The 15,101-nt window shown below is 50.5% G+C and overlaps 1 protein-coding gene across 1 annotated transcript in view; it reads right to left on the bottom strand.

The window, feature by feature from the left end:
• The window catches only part of LOC119406057 (DNA-directed primase/polymerase protein), a 58,879-nt gene that overhangs the window by 24,353 nt on the left and 19,425 nt on the right, over positions 1-15,101 (bottom strand). Inside the window, exon 3 of the mRNA XM_037672902.2 lies at positions 13,903-14,034. The gene's annotated coding sequence lies outside the window, so the exon portion shown is untranslated. The remainder of the gene's footprint in view (positions 1-13,902; positions 14,035-15,101) is intronic.

Genomic DNA, 15,101 nt, shown 5'->3' with positions numbered 1-15,101 from the left:
AAACAAAATTTAAACAAAACAGTTTCCACACACTCAGGCACGGAGCAAGACCTGTTACAATATCTACAGAGGCAATGCACAGGTACTAATCAGGGAACAACACCCTTGTACTGGCAAAAAAACCCAAGACTTAGGACAGCCCTGTAATTGATACGAAAGTCTAAGTGGAGCTTATAAGCTCTACATTAAAGCTGCCCTGGACTATGATGGAACCAGCTCCTGCGAAATCTCTCTGTCAGAGAGATTACATCTGAATTAACGCTGGGACAAAGGCAGCATCCTATGCCAGTAGAAAACCATCCAGGTGGTAATGATTCCCCCGGCAAAAAGGTGCAAATAGAAATTTGCTCGAGCAGTACTTTGGTTTGGGCTAGTCGGTGCATTACACTGTTTAGAGATGGCAGTGCAACGTCTACTCTGTTTTTTCGTCCTTGTGTCTTTGCGCTGCCCTCTTTAAACAGTGCAAATAGAAAGTCTCAGGCAAGGTTTTCGAGCACATGACCTTGCATGGCCAAATAACTACGTGGACAACAACCCTTTCCTGCACACTATAATCGGGTTCAGGCCATAAGCGCCCACACAACACACTGTGCCTCTTACGCACCAAATAATGACATCACGCTGTGCAAGCCCATAGCCAGGGGGGGAGGGGCCTGGGGGCCCAACCCCCTTCCCTGGCTACGAAATTTTGATGACACATGGTGTTTTATCCAAAATAAATAATGAAAACAGGAGTTTTTCTCAAATAGTCAAGGCTTTGGGGGAGGGCGATCGCCGCCGAGGAGATGGTGAGCGCTGCGGCTGAAGTCAGGGCGGTGAGTAGGGACATCGCGCTGTGATGGGCCAGGAACGTAATGGGGAAAGTAGAGCTGTGTGAATAGCAAAATTTTGGTTCGAAGTGAATTCAAATATTTCTCGAATATTTCTAGATTATTTTTCGAATACTTCGAAGCGAAATTGCAGTTAGAGAGGATTCCTAAGCATATTCTTATGAGATAGCAACATGAAAGTGTTTCTTTTCACTAGGTTGATGAAGCATTGGCCCTCTACAGGCAATGTAGAGGCCGAATTCTATTTATGTACATGATTTGGTGCAACCAAAGTGTTGCCGACAACACTTTACACGTGATGGGCAAGATGCCATTTCCTCCTCTTTCAACTTCTGTGGAAGCCCAACTGATGTGGCGGACAAGGGTGTGCTCCCTTCAAGTCCGGAGTTCCAAATCTGCCTCGTAGACGTCGATATATAAGAACATCTGAAATTTTGGATGCTAAAAAGCTTCGGCTTCCGATTTTTCGGACTTCCTGCCCAAATTTCAGGTCCAAAACAGCATTAATTGAGCCCCCACTTCTGCCACATCTTTCATCTCCATGTTGGAACCAGCGTTTTTTTTTTTTTTTTGAGTTGATACATTTGCGACCGTAGCAGAGCTTGAAAGGCAGCTTTGCCGCAACACCGGGCTGTGATGAGGTGAAGCATATTGAATATCTAGGGACCACTTCCAATCGGGCGTTGACTGTGTCTTCGCCAAATTTGACCGTAACGGAGCTTGAAAGGCACCTTTGCCGCAATACCGGGGTGTAATGAGGTGAAGCATATTTAAAATCTAGGGACCACTTCCAATCGGACGTTGACTGTGTCTTGGCAAAGTTCGACCGTAACGGAGCTTGAAAGGCAGCTTTGCCGCAATACGAGAGTGTAACGAGGTGAAGCATATTGAAAATCTGAAGGGGTCAGTTTCAATCTGATGTTGACTGTATTTGTTTTTGGGAAGTTTGAATAGTTCGAATAGTCAAATTCCAGTGCAAATCGAATAGCAAACCTTATACGAAATATATTCGAAATTTCGAATATTTGCACACCCCTAGAGGAAAGGGCTGGCTGCCGGATTGCGACGACCGGGCACAGTCGCCGAAAGTTCGGGAGCGACGGCTGCAATAGCAAACGATGTGGCCAGGAGTGTAGCAGGCGTAGCAAATCGGTCGATTATCAGGCATCCTCCATGGATTGGCGATCGTCGGTGCTGCCCAAGATGCAGTATGGACAGGCAGTTGCATGGGCTGTGAGTGCATGGTGTAAGGTGGTTGTGGAAGCCTACGCACAACGTCTGCATACGTGAGGGGCGTGGCCACAGGCTGCACGGTTTGCGGACAGGCGACAGCAGTGGCCACAAGCTGCAGTGCACGCGCGTAGTAAACAGGGCCGGATGGAGGCGGCTCGTAGTGCGCAAGGGGAACAGCGTGGGCAACCTCCTCCGAAATAACAGTGCGGAAGGGGCGGGCAGATGGGTGCTGGGGTCGTGAGCAAAGTTGGCGGGCAACTTCTTCACAGACGAAGTCTCGGACCTGCCGAAGCAATGTCGAATGGTCAGGCATGGTGTCGAGACTGCACAGCGACTCGCCACGCCGCGGAGGCTGCCGAGTCAGGGCGCGTTGCTTCTTCACCTCGTCGTAGCTCTGACACAAGCTGACGACTTCTGAAACTGTGCCCAGATTCCTAGCCAAGAGCATTTGGAATGCGCTATCGTCAATGCCCTTCAGGATTTGTTTGATCCTGTCAGCTTCGGTCATGTTGTCATAGACACATCTACAAAGGTCGACGACGTCCTCAATATAGCTTGTGAAGCTTTCTCCAGTCTGCTGTGAGCAGACGCGCAAGCGCTGCTCTGCGCGCTGTCTGCGGACAGACCAAACACTTCAGAAGAGGACGTCTTGAAGACGGTCCATGTGGGGATGTTGTGTCTGTGGTTGTTGTACCACAATTTGGTGACACCAGTCAGATAAAATATGACGTGGCCTAGCGTGTCGGGGTCATCCCACTTATTATGCGCGCTCACGAGTTCGTAGTGGTCAAGCCAGTCTTCCATGTCGGTCTCACCTGTACCACTGAAGACCTTTGGGTCCTGTAGCCGAGGAAGCCCAATGCGGGGGTCGGACAGGGTCGAAGGCGCCGGTGGGTTTGCGTTGTCAGTCACGATCGGTGGAAGCGTCCGGCTTCGCAGCTCCAGGGTGTAGCGACGGGGATGAGCAGCCCCCTACCCCAATTGTGAAGAGGTTTATTGGCTGTTCAAGGATGTAATGGTTGTCAGTGGCAAGGCAGCGAGAAGAACCGTCCAGAGGCACAGCAGCGATCCGAAACACGAGCCGAGCATTGGCGATGCTGCTGGATGGAGGCGCATCTTCTTCTTCACAGCAGTAATCTTTTGCTATATATGTGCTTGAAGACTGCAGTGGTCACGAAATGAGCCACTGTGCCCAAGCTCTCATCAACCTTCTCCTGCACAATACTCTGCTGGGCAGAAGAGGACCTCAGTTCCTCCAAGCGCATCAGTGCTTCTACGCAAAACATCCAGTTTTTCTCCCCGAGGCATGTGCTTCTCTTCTCCACTCATGACAACCAGCACGTGGTTGTATGCACCATGGATGCAGCTGTCGTGGTGCATATGACTCCGGTTGGCTTCAAAAATATGTAGGCAGACAGTAAAGTTCAAGGCCAATAGGGGCCCACTTTTCATCATGTGGTAATGAAGCACCGTAAAATATAAAATCATGGCCTCCACTATTAGATCTGGTGCAGCACCATTGGCGGAGCTGATTGTGAAAGCCACTGTAAAACTATGCAACAAAAAGTGCAGTTGTACTTGATCAACATGACCTGGGTAGCACTGGTGGTGTAATGGAATACGTTCGTAGAACTGAAATGCACTATGCACTGAACTTATTGAAGTGAGTTAGTCATGGCACTTCCGTGAGGGATTTCTCTAAAAATTACATACAATTGAATAGTTCGCTTAGCTGACGTTCGTTCAAGCGGCATTTTACTGTACTATTAGCATTTATCGCAGACGGCAACTCAATTTCCTTGTCGTTAATAGCATCACAGCCCCAGGACTTCGAGTATACAAGAAAACAGGTGAAAGGGGCATGATAGGGAAACCAATAAAATGTTAGACGCCCTGCAAATGATGAGGATCATGCCGAGGATAGCCAATCATGACACCAGCATGAGGAGGAGCAGCTATAGTATGCCTAGTCAAGGCCTTTGTGATTAGCTGCATAATGTACATAACCCACCACATATAGTTAAACTGCAAATCTCATGTAAGACCAATATCGAAGGTATCATTAGACAGACACCCAGTCTATCTACGGGACTTCCTATCCAGAACTATGAAGGACAAGCTGTTGGCCCTAGGTATCCACAACACACTTGGAGAACTCATACAGGCCAAAAAGAAATTGCTATATGAAAGACTCACAGAGAGTCCTCTGGGCAGGCACATACTTGGCAATTTCTACGTACACTATGCATCACATGTAGTATGCAAAGACAAACACTCCCCGTGACATAGCAAGCATTTAAAAATATGCATCTCTAACACACACTAACCCACGATCCGAGGGCACCCTCATCCGAGGTGTAGCTCTTGACCTTGAGGCGAGCGGACCTGCAGCTCAGGAACAAACTCACGAAGTTGTACATGCCTTCTCAAACAGTGGTGGCTTCCGCTCAATCAGAAGTGATTAACTGTATGACGGTGCAAACCTCTGACCCGGAGGGAGTGAAACAGGTGGCCATAACTCTGGCCATGCTCAAAGATCGGAGGGAGGCAGCATACAGTGATTCCATCAGGGCCTTCCAGAAAGACTGTAGTATCAACCCTCTAGCAACAACAATACTTCTTGCCGTTCGATGCCTTTCTTATCACTCACTCCACTGGTTCCCTGCGGACGTATTGGAGGTGGAGGGAGTTCCCGCGGACTCCGAGGAGGTCGTGAATGTGTCTGCATGAGGACTGACCTACCACGCTGCTTTTGACTCCCTCCCTCCCTGCAGACACAGGGACGTGCCTTACACATGCGAAAAGACTGGGCGTGCAAACATGGCACAAGAAAGAAGTCAAGACACCACAAATGCCAACTAACAACTGCAAAGGAGCAGTGTGGCGGAAAAGAAAGAAGGCCCGAAAACTTATCTGGCAGATAAGTTTCCATGTTGTTCAGTGGACCGGCAAAGTGGCTGGCAGGCTTGACTTGCCGACCCCTACGTGGGATTGAGTCGGATGCGCGACTGCGTCACGTCTCGCAGGACCCTAATAAAGTTGTGTTCATTTATTAACCCCAAACACTACAACGAAAGTCTGGAGCAATGTGCTAAAACAATAGACAAAAGGTTCCAGGACTTCAAGAAAGTGGCCTACGTTGATGCAGCGAAATACATAGCGCCCCGCAACATGTCCACGCTGGCAGTAGACACAGATTGAGACTCAAAGGTAAGCAGCTCAATTCGTACAAACAATGCCAAACTACCTTGGGAATTGGCCATTGCATTAGCGATAGCAATAGTTTCCACATGAGCCAATTATGTAATCAGCAACTTTCCAAAGAGGCACATCTCATCGGAAGCACAATGAACTGTGGTTACATTTCACAACCAGCGGACAGTCCGCACATTCCTCCCTTTCTGCAAGAAGCAGGAGCAAACCACGGCTCAAGGTCTCGCATGCCGAGCCGCTTTTGCTTGGTTCGAGATGGGACCGCATGGTTGGCTATGGGCAGATCACAAGTCATTACAGATCAGGCAGGGCCTGGCATCCCCACTGACACTGAACAGCTCCCCATCGTGCCGAACATCTCAAAAGGATGCCGACAAAGATAACAGACAAGAGCACTGCCTTTCAACAGAATGTGTATTGGAAAGCACATGAAAATAAATATACCACCTGTTACAAGATACTCCGCAATCTGTGAAGCTGTTAGCCTCTTATACCATCGTTAGATCTGCCCTCGAGTATGCAGGCATTATTTGGGACCCACACATTCAAGCTGTAGAAATGATTCAACGTAAATGCATCCAGTTTATGTTTTCTAAGTACCTCATGACAGACTCTTCAACAGCTATCATATGTAAGAAAATAATATACAAGAACTTCAGCTACGTCACACAGTTCTGAGATTAAAGTTTCTTTTTCAATTAAAAAACTGTAGTGAAGAGTACGAGACGACGACGAAGCAGCCAAGAAAGCAAGCTACGTCGTGAGTGGTAGCCATGCGACCCGAGCTTGCGCTTGCTTGGATTTTGGACCCTCGACGTTCCTCGACGTTCCTCATCGTTCCTTCACGTTTGTACGTGAATAAACCACGTGACATTTGGTGGAGGTACGTGGGTTTCCCCTACGACCCTGGATCTTCGCTCCCGTAAGCTTCCCCCCCTTCGTGATACCAACATGGCCACCGAGACTCCTTCCCAGCCTGGCCCTTCGGCTGTCCACGTCACTTGTGGCGCCGTGTATCCTCAGCGGGACCCCCCCATCTTCTCTGGCTCCGGTGAATCGGACGTGGACGAGTGGCTGTCGAGGTATGACAAAGTCGGCGCCAGCAACAGATGGGACGATCCAATGAAGCTTGGGTATGTGCAATTCTACCTTGCCGACATAGCCCAACTGTGGTATCACAACCAAGAGGCCGAGCTTCCATCTTGGTCAGCTTTCAAGACTGCTATCAAGGACGTCTTTGGACGGCCTGCGGCTCGCAAGCTTCTCGCCGAGCAGCGCTTGCGTCAGCGTGCACAACAACCGGGTGAGACCTACACGGGTTACATCGAGGATGTCCTCCATCTGTGCACCCGCGTCGACCCCGCTATGCCTGAGGAGGTCAAAATCAACCACATCTTGAAGGGCATCGAGGACGGCGCCTTCCAGCTGCTGCTCGCGCGGAATCCCACCACAGTCGCTGCGCTAGTTTCCCTCTGTCAGAGTTTCGACGAATTGCGCAGGCAGCGCGCGATCGCCCGTCAGGCCCTCCCGACCCCCGACACGCTCTCCAGCTTGCAGCTAGCTGTCCCTCCGGCCACTCAGCCGACTCTCCAGCCCACGATCAAAGACTTCATCCGTGAAGAAGTCGCACGCCAGCTGTCCTTACTGCCGCTCACTCACGAACCGGCGCATCCTCTGGCTCCGGGCATTCAACAAGCCATTCGGACGCAAGTTGCTGAGGCTCTCCCACCCATGTTCCAACAACCGCCCGTCACTGCGCCGCTTACCTACGCCGCCGTTGCTGCGCGGCCCCCTCAACAGCGCATGCCCTCTGCTCCACCTCGACCACTGATGCCGTCCCATGCCTTGGCGACCACCGCGTATCACCAATCTATGCCTTACGCTCCACCTCGGCCACTTACGCCGCCCCGTGTCTTGCCAACTACCGCGTATGCTTCGTCGCCGCCCATCCCAAACCCCTCGGCTCCGTCTTTCCGCCGCTCCGACGCGTGGCGAACCCCGGACAATCGGCCCATCTGTTTCTCCTGTGGCCTCGCCGGCCACGTCGCTCGCCATTGTCGCCTGGTTCCTCCAACTTTCGACGCCGTGGGCATGCCAGTTGCGTCGTCGTCCAGGTCGCCCCCAAACTACGCCCCTCCTCACTTCGACGCCGACGGCAGGCCGGTCGCGTCGTCGTCCCGGTCGCCACCGGAGTATGCCCGTGATCAACGACCCAACGACACCCACCGGTCACCGTCCCCTCGGCGACGCTCCCTGTCACCTATGTGTCGCCGACCTGCTGCGCAAGAGGGAAACTGATCGCTGCAGTTCCGGAGGCAAGAACTGCATGCGAAGCGAACTGCCCAAGGCCTCCGTCTTTTTCGCCGCAAAACGTTATCGACGTCAATGTTGAAGGGACCACGGCCCAAGCGCTAATTGATACCGGGGCCGCCGTCTCCGTAATCTGCGAGAGCCTCTGCCGCCAGTTAAAAAAAGTGACCACGTCGCTCTCAGGACTCATGCTCCGCACTGCGAACTCGCAGTTTATAGCACCTTCAGCCGTGTGCACCGCGCGCGTTAATATTCAAGGCGAACTTTACGTCATTGAGTTTTTCGTGCTGCCGTCCTGCTCTCACGACGTTATCCTCGGCTGGGACTTCCTTTCACGTCATCGCGCCATCATAGATTGCGCCCGAGCAGAAGTCGCCCTTACGCCGCTGCAATCTTCTGTTTCGGGGCCTACCATATCTGACGCATGTAAACTTGTCATTGCTGCCGACGCTGACGTAGCCCCAAACACGTCCACCCTTGTCGCCTTGACTTGTCCGGCCGCTCCTGACGGCGCTGTCCTGTTCGCCCCGTCAGAGCTGTTTCTCCGCCGCCACGCCCTACGACTGCCGTTTGCCGTACTCACCGTCGAATCCGGCGCTACCATCATGCCGATTGCCAACTTGCGCACCTCGCCCGTTCGTCTACTTCGCGGGGAATGCTTGGGAAGCATACATGCCGTTGACCTGCTTCGCTTTCTGGAGTTCGCTGAAGCCCCACTTCACCACCAGCTGAATGCCATGACAGCCCCTGTTGCGGCACCTCCGAAGTCAGACATTTTTCACCCTTCTGTGTCCCCGGATCTATCATTGGACCATCGACGCGAACTATTGGCCCTTCTAGAAGAGTTCCGCTCATCCTTCGACTGCGGTCAGCCATCTCTGGGTCGCACAACGAGCGTCACGCACCACATCGACACCGGTGGTCATGCCCCTTTACGCCAACGACCATATCGCGTTTCGGCAGAAGAGCGCCGTGTTATCAATGAACAAGTCGATGATATGCTCACGCGCGGAGTCATTCAGCCATCTGAGAGCCCCTGGTCGTCCCCTGTCGTGCTTGTACGCAAAAAGGATGGCTCTATCAGATTCTGCGTCGACTACCGCCGCCTGAATAAGATAGCTCGGAAGGATGTATACCCATTGCCACGCATCGACGATGCCCTCGATTGCTTGCAAGGAGCAGAATATTTCTCGTCCTTGGATTTACGATCGGGCTATTGGCAAGTTCCACTCGCTGACCCTGACCGCCCGAAGACTGCGTTCGTTACTCCCGATGGGCTTTATGAGTTCAAGGTGATGCCCTTCGGACTCTGCAACGCCCCAGCTACCTTCGAACGAATGATGGATAACATCCTTCGTGGCCACAAGTGGAATACCTGCCTGTGCTACCTTGACGACATTGTTGTATTTTCCCGCGATTTTCCGACTCATCTAGTTCGTCTTCGCGCTATTCTCACGTGCCTCGCCTCTGCTGGCCTTCAACTTAACATCAAGAAGTGCCATTTTGCTGCGCGCCAACTCACCATACTAGGTCACGTCGTCTGCAAGGAAGGCGTTCTTCCGGATCCCGCTAAACTTCGTGCCGTGGCCGAGTACCCCAAGCCCAATTCCATCAAGACGCTCCGAAGCTTTATTGGGCTGTGCTCATATTTTCGTCGATTTGTGCGCGACTTCGCTTCTATCATCGCACCTCTTACCAACCTACTGACAGCCTCTAACGGCCTGTCGGCTTGGTCACCAGAGTGCGATGAAGCTTTCATGACGCTACGGCGCTTATTAACGTCACCTCCGATACTCCGTCACTTTGACCCTAATGCGCCTACGGAGGTCCATACTGACGCCAGCGGTGTCGGTCTTGGTGCTGTACTGGCTCAACGGAAACCAGGATACGACGAGTACGTTGTTGCTTACGCGAGTCGAACCCTGAAGAAAGTGGAGTGCAACTACTCAGTCACTGAAAAAGAGTGCCTCGCCATAATCTGGGCTTTGACCAAGTTCCGCCCGTACCTTTATGGCCGCCCCTTCGAAGTAGTCACGGACCATCACGCGCTCTGTTGGCTCTCATCTCTGAAAGATCCTTCAGGCCGCCTCGGTCGTTGGGCGCTTCGGCTGCAGGAATACGACATTCGTGTTGTGTACAGATCCGGCCGGAAGCACTCGGACGCTGATGCGCTATCCCGCTCACCGTTACCGCCTGACACAGCTTCGCCGTCAGCCACGTCAGCTGTCTTGACGCCCCTTGACTTCGCAGACATGCCGTCGGAGCAACGCAAGGATGCGTGGATCTCCGAACTCGTCGACTTTCTGGCTGGTTCATTGGTTCATCCAGCGTCAAGAACTCTCCGTCGTCAAGCCACGCATTTCGCACTCCGCGACGGCCTCCTCTATCGGCGTAATTACGCACCTGACGGTCGGAGGTGGTTGCTAGTGATCCCGCGCCACATGCGCACAGAAGTCTGCACTGCTTTTCACAACGACCTGCAAAGCGCTCACGCTGGCGCTCTGAAGACTTACAACCGCTTGCGTCAGCGATACTACTGGCGCGGCATGTACACGTTCGTGCGCAAGTACGTACGTGCTTGTACTGCTTGTCAGCAGCGTAAAGCTCCACCTCAACGCCCAGCCGGTCCACTTCAGCCTCTACCTTGTCCGGGACGTCCATTCGACCGCGTCGGCATCGACTTATATGGCCCGCTTCCCCCTACTTCCTCTGGGAATCGGTGGATCATTGTTGGCGTGGACCACCTCAACCGTTACGCAGAGACTGCAGCACTTCCAACGGCGACCGCAAGAGAGGTTGCGTTTTTTATCTTACGCAACTTTGTCCTTCGCCACGGTGCTCCCCGTGAACTTTTGAGCGACAGAGGGCGTGTTTTCCTGTCTGACGCTATTCAGGCCTTGCTCGTCCAGTGCAACATCGTTCATCGAATGACCACCGCATATCATCCGCAGACGAATGGCCTCACGGAACGATTTAATCGCACACTCGGTGATATGTTGACAATGTACACGGCATCAGACCAGACCAACTGGGACACCGTCCTGCCGTTCGTCACGTACGCGTACAACACCGCAACGCACGCGACCACCGGTTTCTCACCTTTCTTTCTTTTATACGGACGCGACCCGTCCTGCACGCTGGACACTATGCTTCCCTATACGCCGGACTCGTCTGAATATACTGCGATTTCTGACGTTGCCAGATACGCCGAAGATTGCAGACAATTAGCCCGTTCGCTGACCACCGAGGACCAAGGCCACCAAAAGCTACGGCACGACACCGACCGACCTCTCTCTACTTTCACGACTGGTGACCTCGTTTGGCTCTGGATCCCATCGAGCACTCCTGGCCTTTCCTCGAAATTGCGTGCCCGATATCAGGGGCCCTACCGCATTCTTTCTCGCACGTCTCCTGTCAATTATGAGGTTGAGCCTCTGACAGCATCCCACGATTTACGTCGTCGTGGTCGAGAAATCGTCCATGTCAGCCGCCTGAAGCCCTATTACGACCCCGCTATACTGACAACGCCTTAGGTCGCCAGGATGGCTCGCTATTCACCAGGGGCCAATGTAGTGAAGAGTACGAGACGACGACGAAGCAGCCAAGAAAGCAAGCTACATCGTGAGTGGTAGCCACGCGACCCGAGCATTGCGCTTGCTTGGATTTTGGACCCTCGACGTTCCTCGACGTTCCTCATCGTTCCTTCACGTTTGTACGTGAATAAACCACGTGACAAAACAAACATCTTGCACTAGAAGCTGCTCCGTTCAACAAACCTCTCACATCTCAACTGACTAGAAGTCATGCTGAATCGATAACACTATTTCAAACACGTACCCAACACATTTAAGTTCTCCATTTTTCCTCCAACCACTCATTCGACTCAATTACATTTTAATGTAAAAGCCCTTCCTTTTTAGGTCTCTAATTATAGAAATATTTGTACAATTGTAATCGGAACCACTTACAGTAATCTGTTAGTGAAATTGCACCTTTATTGCTGTGTCATGTACTAAATTGCCACGTGTGCTTTTCGGATTTCAATGTAACCGGTTTGTTACGCGTAGGACAACCACTGCCTTTCGTGAACTGCACACGAATATCTGGGAACCTTCCAGATTATTTTAGAATCTTCTGATAGGCTTGAGCATGTAAATGCGAACAGTGGAGATTCTTCTGGAACTAGCGTGGCTACCAGCGATAAGACTTCAACGTTCAATGCCACATGTATAAATGCTGACATGCCTAAACCACAGATCAGATTATCGACGACCGACGCTCTGTTCGCCGCTATCAGAGTAAAGCGTAAAGCGTGCATCGCTTGTAGTTTGACTTTTCTTTTACCAGGCACAGGTTCGCCCACATAAAAAAGTTTCATCTTGAACCCACCGACTGCTGCCTTCTCCAACGTCATGACCATGTGACAATATGCATGCATGTTTGTATGTGTATATAATAGTTATGTATAGGTACATATGTGCATATACTTATTCTGACTATGAATTGCTATTGAATTATGCATTTATTACGCTATTGATTATGAATTGCTATTTTTCTGTTTGTATAGGTGATACAACTCCTGCATCGCCTCTACCCTGAGCCTGCAGTGTCTTGTAAATAAATAAAATCAAGAATGATGGCAAATTCCATGAAGAGGCAGGAGTGGTGAACTTGGATAGTTATCAAAAAGAACAAACTCCTGATCACTGCAAGTGACTGAAGCCTGGAAAACACGCACATTGTCTGTTCTCTTTGTCCTTCTGTACTGTTAACCCTAACGTAATCTAACTCTTCCAATTTTCTATCCTTATTCATTATGACACTTCCTAAGCAACAATCGTTGGCTCAGCGACTCTTTCAAACCAATTCAGACCCAAGCCTGGTGGCTTATAGACATGTACCTGGGCTATAAGCCACCTTGCCGTGTACCTAGTCCAGTATTCTGGCAAATGTGAATTATGTAAGGAACGAGTGGCAGACCTGCTGCACATTCTGTAACCTCGACCTCAGATGACTCGGCAGGGTTGCACAGAAAGTAATGACAAGCAGTGCGAGAAAGGGCTGCTCAGCTAGTCTTGGGAGAACAACTCCAGGCCATGCAGCCGGCCGAACACACTGCCAGAGCACGAAGGCTACAGGCCTAATTAGCAGGTGGAGACTGACTCGTTGAACATAAAATAAAGAACTCTCTCTTGACGGCCAACAAACTGAAGAGTTGCAACACTGAACCTCCCGTATGTGAAATGTTCAAGAGATGCAGTGTGTTAGACAGTACTTCTAGTGTTTCTCTCGAGTTACGCTGCACCGTGTGGACAGTTGTGCTCAGAAAGATGTGCTTAGTGTACAAAACAAGTGTACAGAAATGCACATGTGAGCCACAATTTGAGTTATTGCTAGGCAAGAGCCAGAATGTTGTCACACATGCATATCACCAACAAACAAGCATGTCAGTGATGCTTCTGTACCCGTGTAAGAATTCCTAAATCTTAAACAGTACTATCTTGTTGCACTGCAGCTGTGAAGTTCCTGTGAAATATGCAAGTGGTATAGTTTGCTTTGCAGTGTGCAGCATAGCAGATACTAGATCAAGGGAGAGATAAAAATTGAAACAACACCTGCGCTATGGCAACTGAGATAAATGAGAAGAAACGGCTGCCAGAAATTGCTCTTCATGCTTGTACTCCGTGCTACACTGAAGATGTGCCGACTAAGCCAAGTTCAATTCCTTGCACACGTCAATACGCAAGGCACTGATGTGCCTTGCACTATTATTGTATTTCATTTATTCAAGGGTCTCGTTCTCGCAGACTTTCATGCCTTCAGGTAGTATGCGAGAGATTATTGGTCAGCTGCCAGCTCATAAAAAGATCACGTGCCAGCAGGCAGAAAAAGACTGCTCCAAACTCACCGCCACGGCTACGACCGGCGCTGATTAACACTCCCAGGTTTAAATCCACATATGTAATACCAAATAAAGTGTACGGGAGGATGACTGCCACCATAGCTCAATTGGCTGAGCATCGGTCACGATATTTGAAGGTTGCAGGTTCGGTCCCTGCCAGTGGCAAGCTGTCTTTTTGTCCACTTTAATTTCTTCACACTTTGTATTGTAATTACTACATATAACGACCCCTAACTTCCGTTGGCTTGATTTTCTGTTCTTTCTCATTAATGCACAACTGAGAAGCCACTTCATAAACTAGTTCTAGGAAAGGTGAGATACTGAAATGTGATATATACTACTATTATAGATAACTTTGAGGAATTGAGTAGTTTGTATATTGCTGAGTTAACGAGTCAGGAGTAGAACGCATACCTCGTTAGTCATTGCATGACTCGGTCTCAAAGCTGCTACAAATAGAAGCAAGCTGGCTGCAGATACTTTCACAGGAGACATCACTCAGCGGCGAAGAACGGCTCGTCTCGTCACCTGGCTCCTTGGGTTCCTCTGTTCGGGACAGCAGCAACACACACACGCTCAATTTTATTCTGCACTCCATCTAGACACTTGCACTCCATCTAGACACTCTTTGAGCACTAAAAATGGCCACTTGCAATTTTGAACCACGGCTTATGCACCACACTGGAACATTCACACAGCACAAGATGACTTAAATCCCGAATGGCCATCAACAAAGGTCTAATTCGTTCAGGAAACAGTCAACCTTACTGGCGCTTGAAATGGTCAGCTCTGTTGGTTCATTGAAGCCATAGCGCTGATAAGACAGGTCCCGTCCTCTTTCTGTGGTTCCCGTCTTATCAGCGCTAGGGCTTCAATGAACGTAACATACCAACTAGCCTAAAAGTCTGTCCTCTTAGCTCTGTTGGTGTTATACGCTTAATAATAAACAACTGAAGAATATGAGGCATTGCAAATGGATAGCACTCATTAACTATGGACTCTGGCAGCTCATTCCACAGGTCTAAACTAATGAGCAAGAGGGATTTATTAAGTACACTGCTAGTAAACACAGTGTGCATGAAGTAGAACAGAGTTATGTAGCTATGGGGAATAGAGTATGAGGGCATCATAGAAGACAAGGTCAGCACCTCCTCTATTTTTTCTATGCCAGTCAGACGTGCCTAATCCAGCCGTTCACCACCCTCTCCTCTCGTCCTTTCCTACTCTCACCCATCGGATAGCCTTCATGCCTGCTTTGAGCTCATCGGGGAGAGCACCCTTTATGTGGTGCCTCGTGACGGATGTCAGATGAGGTAATTTTTTGTTCAGTTGCGTTCAGGTCTGTGGGGCGACGTCTTGCAACACTCATGGTCAATGTGTTGGCTGTCACGCTGGCTCTCTAAGAGACACGGCATGTTGAGATGGCACGTCTTCGTTCGAGGCGCTGTGCGGGCTATCAACGGGGTCGCGTCACTGCGACGCTGCTGCATGCGCTGGCTTAAAGAAGTGCCACACGAATGCTGTGAGGCGGCAGCGGCATTGCTTCGAATCCCAAAAGAAGGAGTACAAAGGAACAAATCTGACAGACGCATGTTATAGGAGAGGGGTGGCGC

Source organism: Rhipicephalus sanguineus, chromosome 9 (genome assembly GCF_013339695.2).
Source record: "Rhipicephalus sanguineus isolate Rsan-2018 chromosome 9, BIME_Rsan_1.4, whole genome shotgun sequence".
Classification (NCBI taxonomy): Eukaryota; Metazoa; Arthropoda; class Arachnida; order Ixodida; family Ixodidae; genus Rhipicephalus; species Rhipicephalus sanguineus.
This window is presented reverse-complemented; position numbering and strand designations above follow the sequence as displayed.